Here is a 14,454-nt window from a genome sequence, read left to right as displayed (position 1 = left end):
ATCTGAGATCAAGGGGGTCATTCTTGTGCCAGCCTGTCAAATTCATAGCAGAGACAAAAGGTAATGCAGAGCATCTGAACTGCCTTGGTTTACATACAGTGCCATGCAAAGTGACTTTGGAAGTTATTTAATTTTTCACTGTGCACACATTCGGTCCTGAAAATAGCACAAATACTGGAGTAGATTTGCTTAAAACCATGAATATCTTCCCTTCTGTGAGAGCCCCTTTGGTTGTTGTGCTTTAAAATAAATCACGTTTCCATGCATTTTGGCTTCCTTGAGCATTCTGGGAGATAATAAACTACTTCATTTGCAGGGCGATATTTCATATGTGGGTGTTTGGGACCCTCACATCCATTTTGCAGCTATTTGCTTTATCGCTTACTTCATTTGTGCCTGACCCATCTCCATCAGTGGAGCTTGACATGTTCTGCAGAATTCTTGCTGGCTCCAGTTTGCAGGAAGATCTATTTCTTCCTTAAACTATAAATAAGTGGGTGCTATCACTCATCTTCTCTGCAGTGGCTGTTTATGCTAGAAACAGTCTTTGGGGCTCTTTGATCCCAAACCACTTGGTGATTCTTGCATGTCTGATTGTGGCTGCAGTTTGAACCAACCCTCAAACCAAAGAGGCCAGATGGGATTCCCTCAGAGGTCAGAGAGCATTAAGCATGAGCCCTGTAGTAGCATCCAAGAGGTTTTCAGGGTCAGAACTGTTTTGTGGCTCTGGGATAGCTGAAGGTTTCTTCACATAGGCAAACAGTGAACTCAACCATTTTGGGGTGCCTTTGTGGCATTGTAAGATGCATCTAGTAGGGTGTCTGATTCATCTTGCTGGGGGAGGCTGGGAAAAGAGAAAAATGACCAAAGGAGTAAAGCAGAAAGGCTGAAAGGGAAAAATGGGAGAATTTTCATTGTGTTGGATACCTGAGACCAGGTATCAGCACTATGCAGCTGGAGATGGCCCTTGCTTGTGAAGTAACACCAAATACCTCCCATCTGTGGCTCTGGCGGTGCCTGGAAACAGGGAGACATGTCATTATTAGAAGCTGTGTGTGTAAAGAAATGCTGAGCCCCTGCAGATGATGCTGGCTCCAGAATGCCCCCATGTGCAGCTGGATTTTTGCAAATAAACCCATGGATCCTCTGGGCAACAGTCAGTCATGGAGCAATACCTGGAAACTGGTTCAGTGTCATGGACACTGTGACCCACAGCCAGGATACCTTGATGGCTCTCAAATCTGTGCTGTGTTGGGGTTGTCTTTTCCTGAGGTTGAGATAATCAGACCAAGAACACACTTTACTCCTGTGGGAAGTGATCACAGCTATCACCCAGTCATGGAGACTTGTTCCCAAAGGCGATATTCAATATGTGTATTGATAGAATTCCAACTTTAAAAAGATAAGGTGACATTCCTGTGTCTTTTTCAAGAAGTTTTACTCAGCTCCTGCTTCTCGCCAATGGCAATATTGTGTAATTTTAAACAAGTAATTTACTTACTGCTATCTGGTGTTTCTAACTAAGAAGTTTTTTTCCTCAGGGTACAGTGAGAGATATTTCTTTGATATTGTTAACCTCAATGAAGCTGAGCAAACTAGTAACTTAAAAGCTTTCTGGGATATCTAGTGAAATATTTAAAAAATTGAAATATTGACAAAAATACAGTAAAATACAGTGGAAAGCAATGAGTGGTAGCTGCATGCATGCAGTATGGATCCTGTTTTCTTGTTTGAAGAAGTTATTTATTTAGTCATGCAGTCAAAAACAGCTCAATTATAAAAACAAGCCCTAGCGAACTTTTTTTTCTCTGAGTGCTTTAAACTGGGAAACTGCCTGAGTAATTTTCTTCTGAGTACAAGTAATTACTCAGGTTTGCACTCAGTGACTTTGCTTTTATTAAGGCTTAGAAACAATACTGTATTTTGAATCCCATTATTCTTTCCATCTCCAGCATTAAGCAGAACATTAGTGAGTGAGCTAAGGAGCATAGGGTGAACACAGAGGTATTTTCTTTGTTTGGGGAGGAAAATCTTGATTGACATTTATCAGTGGTTAATAATTTCTGTGGCTATGGTCAGTTTGTAGCAGCAACAAAGATTGTTTTATAAAGCTATTTCCTTGTAAATGACATTTTAAAATTTGCTTGATTATTCATCTTTCTGGCTTTGAAAATTTCTAATTTATTTTGGAAGCTGGGTCATAATGAACTTGTAGGCAGCTTATCACATCATTTCCAAGAGACACCAACACTGGGCTGTGGTTGTATTTTTGCTTCTGATAGTATGTGTTTGCTTTATGCTTTGCTAAGCATTAAGATAAAAAATACACTTTGTGGTAGTTGGGAGCCCTGCCTATGCTCCTCTGGAGGGAAGATGATGTCAGGGGTATCTTATCTATCAATATTCCCCTGAAAACAGGTGTGGGTGTCTTTGTGAAAACCTTTTAGTGGGAGATGGCAGTGGGGAAGTGACTGTGCAGCTGCTGTGCATGACTCTGTGATGATGAATTCCCATTGGTGGCAAAGGAATTGTCTTCATCCTGCCCAATATATATTTTCTCATATCAAATGAGCTTAGAAAGCACACACCACATTCCCTGAGACTCCAGAACCTGAAGAACTGGATTTGGGCCATGAAAGTTTGTCTTCTGGGGCACAGGGACTTTCCTTCCTGGGGCACAGGCTGATAACCCCAACCCAGCAAGGAAATTGTAGTGGTGACCCTGAGCCTGCACTGCAGGAAAAGTGGCCAAGGCTCCCTCAGCTCCAGGAGGTTTCCTAGGCTGGCTCTGGGATTTAGAGCCCCCTTTCCTGAAAGGAGCCCGTGGTCTGACCATGGTCATTCCCCTACTGCAGTCAGACAACGTGTGTCTCACAAACGAGCACTTTCAGATGCATCTCCAGCCACGTTCCCAAATGGTATGTGCCAAATGAAAGGCATTGTTAGCTTTTGTCTTACAAGTAGGGTTTCCAAATAATCATCTATCAAAACCTGTCATATTTTGGGGAGCTTTACACTCAATAGAATAGGCAACTGAAACATCATCTTCCAGTATTCTCACAGCAAGTACACTTAAAATTCAGATTGTGTTGGGGGACAACGCAGCAATGAATACATGGGAGACAGGATTGAGAATAGATTTTTCCAAGTCAGAAGGTTTAATCCCAGCTCCCACAGAAGATTTAGCTCTTTCCATGTGGGATGCAAGCCTTGTGGCTCTGAAATAATTAGCATGCAGAGTTAGTGTGTGTTACACAAGATAAAAATGGACTTTCTTTAAAAATCGTAATGAATACAAAAAATATTATTTTGAGAACTTAAGAGAAGTAGTATAACAGCTTATACCCGTTTGTTTATGAGCTAATAGAGGAGGTATAAAGATGACTACACAGCTCTGAAGTTTTAGAGTTGGGGTCAGTTGTTAACTTGGCTTCCTTCTAACAAAAAATTCTTTACTATCAACAGCAGATAGCCAATAAATGGACTTTTTCATATGCCTGCCTTTGCTGGGGATGAGAGGTGCACATACAGAGTTGTATCATGCTGAAAGCCAGAGCAGGTGCTTTTTTCCCAAAATTAAAGCCTCCAGCCTGAAGATGTTGCACCATGAGGGTGTTGTGGGTTTCCTTGAGCCTTAGGTTACAGATGAAGAAAAGTTTGATTTATTTGTTCTGGATCTTTGCAGAGATTTTTTTTTAACATAAATTACATTTAATTACCCACAGTAAGTGGACTATTTTCTCCCCATCTCAGCATTTGGGGGTTCTGATTTTGGTGGTGAGGACAGGAGAGCTCGTGCTGTGCTGCAGTCAGCAGAGGAGCAGGATCTCCTGGGATGCAGCTGGGTGTCTCTGGTGCCTGATGGCCTCAGTGTGCTCCAGCACCAGCAGCATCTCTGAAGCTCTGTCTGAATGCTCTCCAAGCCTGCCTGTGGCCATTGGGGTGTTCATGCACAGCTCTAGGTAGGACATTACAGCTTCCAGCTGCTGTTTGCTTTGGAGAGTTCAGCACTGAGGGCTGGGTTCCCCTCCCTGTGTGGGTGTTTCTGAAATGTGGAGCTGCAGGGAGCAGCTGGATTGAGTCAGGACTGTGGCACTGTCCAGTAGGTGCACGGGAAAGGATGCAGGATTTTTCTCCTCTATTTCCCAATGTGACAAATAACTTGGAAATAACAGCAAAGAGATCTTCCAGTTATAAAGTGATTAAGAAAGGGGGGAATGGGTCTTTATAGGAATATGCATCTCTGTGTAATAAAATATTGTATGTGATGAAGTGAATTCAGCCTCATTTTTAGTGTTCTAAAATAATAATGTAGAGGAAAACCTATTCCAGACATTTCTTCAGGCATTGCAGTTACTTCATTAGCCTTTATTTCTTCTCACTTCTGCTCTCTTGACGGCTTTTCTAGTCTCAGGTTCTTCCTTTTTGAAATGCTTTGATGTGCTCATCTGTTTGACAAACTGTTTAAGGTCTTGATCTTAATTTAACATTTGTAGATACCCACAGAGGGTTTTGTTAATGAAGTCTTTAAAATACTAAATGAAGTTCTAGTTTTTTTCAGGAACAAAGTTTTATCTTTGACATTATTTTTCCTTTGGAATGATATTCCTATTTAACATCTAGGAAATTTTTAGTCTTACAAAGCAGCAATGGGCTTGTAAGGCTGGGGATGTAATTAAATGAGGATTTTATATTTCTTTGGGATGCCTTTTGTTAAAAGATAGGAATACATCATAATTGAAAATGTCTTTTCAATGATAGAAGCCTTTGATACCACAGAAGCATGAGAGTAAGTGGTTCCTCAACCTCAGATTAGGAGTGCTCTCATACATTGATGGATAATACTCTGTTTTCTGGAGTGAAGCCATGGTTTTTGCTAGTTCGTTTGGTGTAAGGTAATTAAATTGAGCTAAGGTTTACTCATAAACTATATTCATTAATTTTAGCACTACTGACAGTGACAGCAGTCTGAGTTCCTAAGTCTGCAATATGGACTGACGGGAATAATTCGTTGTCCTGTTGTAGCCAGATCTGGCATTTCAGATCTCCAGTACCAGATGCAGTGGCTATAAAAGCCTCCTTGAAGCACAAGGAAGAGCTGTGTATTAAAGGAAAAGGTTGACACGAAGAGGAAGAAAATGTTTCCAAGAAGCCTGTGAAACTAGGAGGTCACGTGTGTTTTATTGTTAAAAAATATTTGGGTGAATTTTGAGAGCCCCTCTGTGGTGCTTAGGGACCTGCTGCAGCCCAGAGAGACTGGATCAAGGGGAGCACATCCCCACTGTCCTCTGAGGCTTCACTTTCTGTGGAACTGTTTTCTGCTTGAATCACACAAAATGTTTCTTTGCTATAGTAATGTTTGCATTAAAAAAAATTTACAAAATTGGTTAACAGTTTCCTGTTTAAGCTGTGTGAGCAGCATAAATGTACTGTTGGTTCTAAGGCATTTGCCATGAACATGGTCACAGTAGACTGGTCCAAATGTGATCTCTTTTTGAAAAGACAAAACAGTCTTCTTGTTTTCAAGGCAAAACTTTAGGGAAAACTTACTACTGAAATGTGGAATTTGCTGTTGCTTTTAATCTGCCAACAACTAGCGTAGTTTTGGCTGGTTGGGTTTTTTTTTCTTCTTTTTCCTTAGTGCTTTCCCTCATAAACAAAAAAATGTAAATAAATTACACGCGTTATCTAAAATAATGTAAAATAATTCCATTAGCTAATTTCATTTGGCTAATTTTTAAAAGAAAAATATTTTGCCTCTGGTTAAAGCTAAGGCTCAACATGCACAGCCTTGCTGCCTTTAAATGCTAATGCAGGCTCATTCTTTAGATAAGGACCAAGAGATCCTTAGAAGTGAGAAAGCTGCATCAAGAGGTTTGACAAGGCTCATTAAAGTTCAATTAGAAAATTCGTTTTAACATCAGGCATCCTGCCCCTTTTATTTCCCAAGCACAAACAATAAAATTTTCATCGCATACAAGTACATACTTAAAATGTGCTATGGAAATAAATAAGCTTCATGTTTAATTCATCTTATATAATAATTGATGCCCATTAGGGATTTGGATCAGGCATTAGGTATACAGCTACAAAGTGTGGCATTGGATGTGTGATTCCCAACTGTCTCTACTGGGAAGTTTGTCAAGTGAATTGAAATAAAAATTATTTTCAGAAGAGTTATGATAGATCTTTTCTAAAGAGTTCATCTGTTTTCTGAGAAGTGCAGTCCTGGCACACACTCAAAAAAACTTGACTCAGCACCTTTACATTGAGGGATTTCATGGTTCTTTTAACTACTTCTGTAAGTTTTATTCATTTAGCATCATACTATTTTCAGTTGTTGGTTCTCAGCCATGGGGAATAATCCCCTCCTCCTGCGCCCAGTATTACAAAAATTTGAATTTTTACTTGGTTGTTTGATTACAGGGTATGAGTTTTGTGAGGCTCATGATGTGGACATTTACAACATCAGTAAATCCAGATGTGAAATTCAAGCATTAGGCAGCTCCCATGTACTGTGGCTCTTAAGGCTGCTCTTAATTCCTTTTTTGCAGCGATAAACCTGCCAAGAATGCAGTGCTTGTTATGCCATGATGGATGTCTTGTGGAGTCAGTCCTTGTCCCCAGTGCCTGCCCTTTTGCTGCCTTTGTTTCCTCTGCAGTACTGCTTATCTGTGAGACACTGTGTGGCCTTCTGAAATGGTGCAAACCTTTAAATAAATGTGGTATTTTTGGCTGAATGCAGACATGGAGACTGGTGTGGTGGCTTTCTAATGTGCTGGGTTTTGGCTGTTCAAACCCTGCCTTTGAGGGGCTCGTTCTACAGAGTGGACACTGTCTGCATGTAAAATTATTCACCAGAAAATGATTGGGAAAAGTAAATGAGTCCTGTGATGGTTTTTTATTACATTTATCACTTACTTGCATTAATGCAATTAATGTAGAAGTGTTTGGGGAATCTTAAAACATAGAAAGCAAATCAGGTAGAAGGTAATGACTCATGTCAGGGAAAGAGATGCCCTTCGTGCTGTCCCTGCAAGTCTTGGCTATAACCAGTTTAGGAGGGTTTTTAGTTCCCAAATTGGTGATCAAAACTTTGCTGGCAGTTGTGGTTGCTTGGTTCTTAGTCCTGTGGCACAGGTAATGAGGGACTGCAGCGTTTTGGTTGCCCCACAGGACATGTATTTCCATCAGTTTTAAATACTATTCAATAGTACTGACCTTGCAGGAATGGTATTTTCTAGAGGAAACTCAAATATTAAGTCTTCGTAATTTTCACTGTAAATCACTTTGGAACCTTGCATTAAAAGGGAAACACCCTCTTAAGATATTTATTTACCAACTGTAGTTATAAAAATAATGTCCTAATCTAAAAAAATTTAAAATACTAATAAATGGGAAATCCACAGAGAACCTCTTAACATCTAAAACCAAGCCAGCCCAGTGACTCAGATATTATTGATTGTTATTGCTTGGTGTTCTTAAAGAACCCTCCCTGAGTCTTTTTTCAAAGACTAATAACTAATTTCAATAAGCTGCACTTTTCCCATCCTAGGTAGGCTAGGTATTAAAGCTGACAGTGCAAAGTGTAACCTCCCAGGCATTAAACATTAAATGGGCATTTTGTGAAGGCAGTGGCTGTAACAGAGGCCCTGGTGTGTGTATTTTCCCCTCCTTATGAGCACTTGGCAGATTATTTTGGTGAGTCCCCTGTGAAGGGACAGAAAAAAGCACACCCCTCTGGCTCAGAAAAAAATTCACTTGTGACATCATTCCTAAACTGTTGTCTTAACTTCAACCCAAATGTTTCCTGCTGATAGCAGTGCCACTTCCTTCATTTTGCATATATTCAGAATCAGCACCTCATATGATGTCTGCAGCTTGGCCAGTGCTTGTCATTCTGTGAAGACAGTGAGCTGACATGGAACTCATTCTTCACAGTGATACTTTCTGCAGGATCAGCTCTCTTTTTGCTGCCTGTACTGCTGTCACCCAGGATTAAAAGCTGTAGGTACCCCAGGGCTGCAGCGTGGGCTTTCAGTGACTTGGATGAGAACTGCACAGATGCATCAGAACAGCATGGGCAGTGACTTCTGGGAAGATCATGAAAAACTAAAGTCTGGCTAATGGACCCCAGTTCCTCTCCCTTCCCTTTTGGCAGTCGTTCATGGTAACACAGAGTGAGTACAAAGCCTGGCGCCAAGACAAAACGTTAGTGATTTGTGCTGTAAGTGTTCCTAAAGGCAAGAGGGATCTTTAAGGGCTTCCCTGGACTGATTCCTGTTTGAACTAAAGCCAGAGCTTAAGCCAGACTTTGCAGAACTGCAGCTTCTTGCCCCATGGCCATGGCACTGGGGAACTGTGGTCTCAGACCAGCTTTGTCACAGGCTCTGGGCTGAGCTGGGCACATGAGGATGCTGCCAGAGGGTGTGTGGGGTGTTTGGCCAGCTCAGCCCTGAGCAGGGGCAGTGCTTTCCTAGGTGGAAAGACAACCTGGTGTGGAGTTGAATCTTGCTGAGCATCTGGACCCTCTTGGGACCAGCATGGCTTATGTTTGTGATGCTGAGTAAAACTGACGTGACAAATTCTACCTCACAAACAGCACACAGAGAGTCTTCCCACTTTGGCAAGGGGGTCAGTGGGATCCAGTGAAAAACAGAGACTGAAGGAGTGGGTGTTTGAGCCTTGTGATGAGCTGAGATGATGTACCTGACATCCTGCTCAGCCCAGGCGCTTCTCCTATTTTGGATAAGACCCCTTTGCTCCTGTGAACTGGTTATGTGGGGGTGCTGGACTACGTTTCCTGTCCCATCTGCTTTGGTTCTGATGAGCATTAAGTTTTGAAGCTGCTCTGTGCTCTTTCTTGTTGATGGCATCCTTCAAATCTATTCCATCTCCAGGGAATGTGAAGTTTTGGGGGAGGGGACGAGGCTTGTTGGTGGTTGTGTTTGCGTTGGTTTTGTCTTTTTAACTTAAACCTTGTATGTCTATCTGAAATAAAAATGTTTGAAATATACCCCTTCAGAATTAAAATGACATTGCATAATTCCTATATTAAGATTTAAACCCGTCATAATGTCTCAAGTTCACATAAACCAAATATTTAAACCTAAGACCACTTCCTATTAACATGTAAAGAAAGCTACAACCCAGGGAATTCTCTGGCTAAACACATGAATTATCCTTACTTGCGAACCACTTTAGTTCATAAAAGCAGCAGCTATCATCAATACCTTCTTAGGTAAAGGTGAGGTGAGGTCTTTCCTAATCTTTGGTTCATATTATGATTAGCCACAATTGGCTCAAGTCACTAATTATGTAGATAATTTTCTTCATGTGATGACTTTTTAAAATGCAAGCTCAATGGTTGCTTTTGTAGCCAGTGCACCTATTAAAATACTCTTTTTCTGCATTGTAAATTGAATTCCAGCTTTGATTCAAAAGCAGTTTAACATAAGTTGGAGGTAAAATTAATTATCTAAACAGTAAGAAATGTAAGAAATATGGGAAAATGTAGTTGCTAACATGGTGTGCTATTAGCATAAAAATATTTGAAGTTTCTGTAGTGCCACAAGCTGTGGTAACTGTTACCAGGCAATCAGAATTAGTTTTTTTTGGGGGGGGAAAGATTAGCAGGTAACTAGGATTAGACAATAGGGTGAAAAAAAGTTACTTAAATGGAAATGTTTTAGTTGCAGTCAGTGGCTCCTAGGTCAACCTCCTATTTAGATCATCCTTCTTGTTTGCACTGTGTTTCCTCTAATATTTTCTGCTCTTTGAATACCTAAGTTGGGTTTCACATGCATTGTTTTGGAGATGAAGCAGGGACCTGACATTGCTGTTGCCCTTCCTGGCTCCAGAGCAGCAGGATCCCTTCCCTCTGCCCACCCCAGTCCCAGGGCTGGGCTGCTGTGTGGTTCATGAGCTGAGTATCTGCTCTGGGAGAAGGGAGAAGACATCCCCTGCGCTGCACCAATGCAAACACCCTTGCATTCGGCTCTATTTTCAAGGGACAATTTTTTCTCTGTTACAGACAAGGATCAAGGCTAAGGACACTTAGGCCACTTCTCTGTTGGCCTCAGTGTACAAAAGTGTCAGGGCAGAAAGCAGCTCCTGGCTTTGTAAAACGCGGGCAGTCCAGCCGAACGTCAGTGACGAGGAAGGGACGGCGTCCTCTGCACTGAGGCATCACAGGAGAGGAAGGTTGTCTCCTGTTATTTAAGAAATCCACTCCCTTTCTTATGCAAAGCATATAGGAACAGTAACAGGAAGCATCATTAACCTTTCTCTCATTTGGGGAGGAAGTGCTTGACTGCACTAAAATTATTATGAGTGATATACTGGATGTAGAACAGGAATGCTAATTGGAAATTGAGTCAGAAGAGAGGTGTCTGAGGGACAGAGCAAAAGGTGATGCTGGCATATGTCTCATTCTCTGTGCAAAGGACTGCAGGAAAAAGGAGAATGACAGAGGGCAAAGCTGAAGCCATGAAGAATTGCTGTGTGTTTAATGTGTTTGCTGCACCCTACCTTGCTGGCAGAGACCCTGCTCCTACAGAGCCAGTGCCAAACTTCCATGAAATGAAAATTCTAGTGTGGTGGAGAATATCATTGCTGGCTTTTTCTGGCTGCAAAAATCGTGCACTCTTTGCTTTGCTCTATTTCTTTTTCTTTCCTAAGAGTGTTCTAGAACACCTAAATATCCAATATTGTCTATGCTGACTCTTTAGTGGGGAAAGAGCAACGTGCTCATGCCTTGGGGCTTTGGGTGTCACCAGCTGAATGGTAGAACAGATTGAAGTTAGATGGATGGCAGTTTTGAAAATCCTCTCTTGGTCTGTGCTACTCTGAGTTGTTTGGTGTCCACTGGAGAAGATGCAGTTTCATGTCAAAACTGTGTTCTTTCTCATCAAAAGATCAAAATGAGAATTAATCTTCTGCCCTCTTGTGATTGTGTCTCTGTGTGTTGCTCTTTTGTGGGGTGTTGACTTGGGGTTTTGTGGTGGGCTGTTTATTTCTACATCAGCAAGTAGCTGTTGGTTATGAGTTAGATTTTAAATCAGGCCTCCAGAGATATACAGTTATCTTCTTACTATCTTCTTACATGCCATGAAGCCGTTCAAAGGAAAACTGTAAGCCATTCTCTGCAAAATACCAAGTTTCTTTTGCTTTAGTCAGTAACATTCAGAATTAATGAAACTGGGTTTAAATATTAGTTTTCTTTTGTTGTTGTTTTTTTTTTTTTGTTTTGTTTTTTTTTTTTTTTTTTTTTTTGTTTGTTTGTTTGTTTGTTTGTTTCTATTTGCTGGTTCCCAGTTCCATCCCATTTAAGCAGTTCCAAGGTAAAGGGCAAACACAGCCTGTGTCCCCACCTCTACTTTGTCCCTCAAACCAAAGAAAAATGTGTCCAATACAGTTTCTGTGTTGTGATAAAAATGCAACTACAGTCTATGCTGGCCTAATTTCAGAGATTAGAACAAACAGAAGAGATGTTTTTACCCTTTTGTGGACTATGAGAGAAAAAATCTTGCAGCTGACTGTGAGGTTTATAACCTGTGCAGGTCCCGTATGCTCTGGGATGTGTGGGATACCCTTTGGTGTTCTTGGATTTATTTAGTCCAAGGGGAACCCATGGATGGGATTCATGCTTTGTGTCCCTCATACGAGGAATAAGTCTTTGTCTTAAATAGGATTGTAACTCTCTTGTGTGAAAAGAATTGTGTGAAGTCAGCACAGGTGACTTTTCTTCCTAAAGCCATATAAATCTCCATGAGGCTCCTTTGTCACACCCGGTGGCCTCAGGGAGGGAGTCCTGAAGAAACTGACCTTCAAACAGAAATAAAAATGAGATGAAAAAGTTGAGTAAAACACTCTTCTGTGCTTTAGTCACAGCAGTTCAAAACTGAGTTAAGTTTTCAAAATTTGGTATTTTTTTTATTTTTTGAAAGATAATTCTGAGTAGTTGTGTGGCAGCGTTGACTATAGTGCTAAACTCAGCCTGCAATACACTGAAAAATATATTAATAATGGTACAGAATTGTAAATGCCCTAACATTATTCTTCTACTGCACTGGCTTGAAACACTTACACTTATCAAGGCAGTAGCAACTTAATTCTTAATTAAAATCACTAAGCAAGTGCAGATTATATTTAATTTAAATATGTGTTGACTTTGTTCAAGCTTTCAAAATAGATTAGACTTTGAACAGCAAAACTGCTAATATCTGAATGATAATTTTACTTCCGAGCCCAATCAAGAAGCTTATCAGGAATAGAGCTAAGAAGTTGCTGTGTTTGAGGCAATACTTTATTAAAGTATGTACAGAGGGCCTTTAAAAATGAGTGCTCTCCAGTAAAGAAAAGTTTTGTTGCATCTGATAGTATTTTAAAATCTTGCATTGTCTCTGTTATTTGGGAGTTGCAGTTCTTCCCATGGCCCTAAGTACAACTGCAAAAAATATACAATGAACCAAAGACAGACAAAAACATACCAACCTGCTAATCCACTTGCTTTTCAAGGCTAAGCATGTTAAATTAAAGCCCATGATGATCCCAGTTGATTTAACTGGTCAACACATATAAAGTTGAGCATGTATGTAGATGTTTTCTGAGTAGAAATGTAAACCTCACACAAAGAAAATTTTCACAGTTTTAAGGGCATTCCTCTCTGTAAAGAAGTTATTTGCATTAAAATATTCCCCACAGGAGTATTAGGTAACCCAGAACATCCTTTGGCACAGCATTTTCTCCAATATGGCTCAGCCACAGTACCACACCACCAAAGCTTTTTCAAGGACCAGTTCAAACTCTTGGCTTCTCATTCCTGTTCTCCTCTAAGTCACTTTTATTCCCTGCTATACCCTTTCATTTTGAGAAACAGTTTCTCTACTGCATTTATCTGTCACATGCCTAAAGGCTGTCAGATCCTGAAAGGTTTAGGATGATTTAATGTAACTTGTAGGTTTAATTTTGCAAAAATGCTCATGTTGCCCAAATAACACAATATCTACGAAATCTTTCAGGACTGAATTTGAACGTTCTGGAAGTCTGTTGGCAGTGCCTCACATTTTTCATTGTGGCAAAAAGTGCTCCTGAGATTGACAGGCTCTTTGTGCATTTCATGTTTCAACTATCCTTACAGTCTTCCCTTGGTTTTTACTCTGTATTGTGAAGTCTGTAAGAGCTGGAAGATCGTTTCTGCTTTTTTCTTTATAATGCTATGAAACATTATGTGAATTATTTTAGATTGTGTTTCCTGTCTAATTGTACATTGCTGTTTAGGTTGGAATAGAGCATGTGTTTAATTTTTCCTTGCCCTCATTACATTTCATTCCCTGCTTCACGCATCGCCTGTCCTGTTAGTCCATAAATCTGATCTATTCTAATCACTGTAAATTCTCTCTTTCTCCTAGCTGTGTGTCACCAGCAACACTAGTCACTTTGGAAATTGCTTTCCTGAGAGGTCATTTTATAAAAGATAAAGGAGGAGGCATTGTGCAGTGCTGGTGGGGCTTCTCACTCGTCTAAGCCTCAGAGCAGCTGCTGCAGTCCATCCTCTGTTCATAGGCTCATCTCAGCCGCTGTCACAAGCTGAGAGAGTCACCAAGGGGAATGCCTTGGGCCTCAGACTGTAGCATGGCAAAGTCTTCACTGGGGTTTGTCATCTGTATGCAGTATAAATTACATCATATTGAGTGGCCTGGTAAAGGAGAGTTACCAGTTCAGAGTCACTTCTTTCGTAAAAACGACTTTTTAAAGACAGAGGTTTTGTGGTACTTAAAACCAGACTGTTGCAGAGCCAAGAACCTGCATTGGATGGTCCATCACAGGATCCCCTTATTCAAAAATACATTGTGCAACTCTTCTGTGCCTCCTGCTTGGCTTCCTCTTCCCTTTGAAGAGCACTGATGGGTTGATATTTGGTATATTGATGTGATAGTAGGTCTGTGGGTTAGCTGAGATCGGTTACATCAGTAATTTTCCCATTTTCCATGCTTGTAGATGTCAGTGCCTCCCCTATGCTCTCGTTTCTGTGCTGGTCCTGCTTTGGGGCTTGTTTTGTGGGGCAGACACTGTGCTGCAGCCAGCACACATCTGCTCATGGCCTTCCTTGTGCCGCTGCTGCTTTTCCTGCTCCTTCCCCCTCTCATTTAGCACTTCTGTGCTGTGCTAGGTATCACAGGAGACTCCTGGGAAGAGATTTCGACCTTTCTTGGACTCCTGCACAGCCTCTGCATGGAGGCTTCCCTTGGTGCTGCTCTGGGGTCTGTGTGAGTGCATAGGAGTAACTGGGGAGTTTTGCCATTTTATTTTCTCGGGCTGTGCAGTAGAGATGTTTTGGAACACGAGCTGTTCAGTTCCTCAAAGTGTCAGGCCTGACACTGCTCCCATGCTGGATTACTCCCCTTGCCAGTGATGCTGTGTTCCATGATATGGGTAGTGGCTCGTGGCTAC

At 41.1% G+C, this 14,454-nt stretch overlaps 1 protein-coding gene across 6 annotated transcripts in view; it reads left to right on the top strand.

The window, feature by feature from the left end:
* HTR2C (5-hydroxytryptamine receptor 2C) overlaps positions 1-14,454 on the top strand; it is a 267,610-nt gene that overhangs the window by 175,111 nt on the left and 78,045 nt on the right. The window contains exon 1 of one of the 6 annotated variants that reach the window (XM_048318519.1): positions 8,162-8,180. The exons of the other annotated variants lie outside the window; for them this stretch is intronic. The gene's annotated coding sequence lies outside the window, so the exon portion shown is untranslated. Of the gene's footprint in view, positions 1-8,161; positions 8,181-14,454 lie in introns of those variants that run through there. 6 annotated transcript variants of the gene reach the window in all.

The sequence above is a fragment of the Corvus hawaiiensis genome, chromosome 14, assembly GCF_020740725.1.
Source record: "Corvus hawaiiensis isolate bCorHaw1 chromosome 14, bCorHaw1.pri.cur, whole genome shotgun sequence".
NCBI classification, from domain to species: Eukaryota; Metazoa; Chordata; class Aves; order Passeriformes; family Corvidae; genus Corvus; species Corvus hawaiiensis.
Note: the sequence above shows the minus strand (reverse complement) of the source record. Positions and strands in the feature narration are given on the sequence as shown.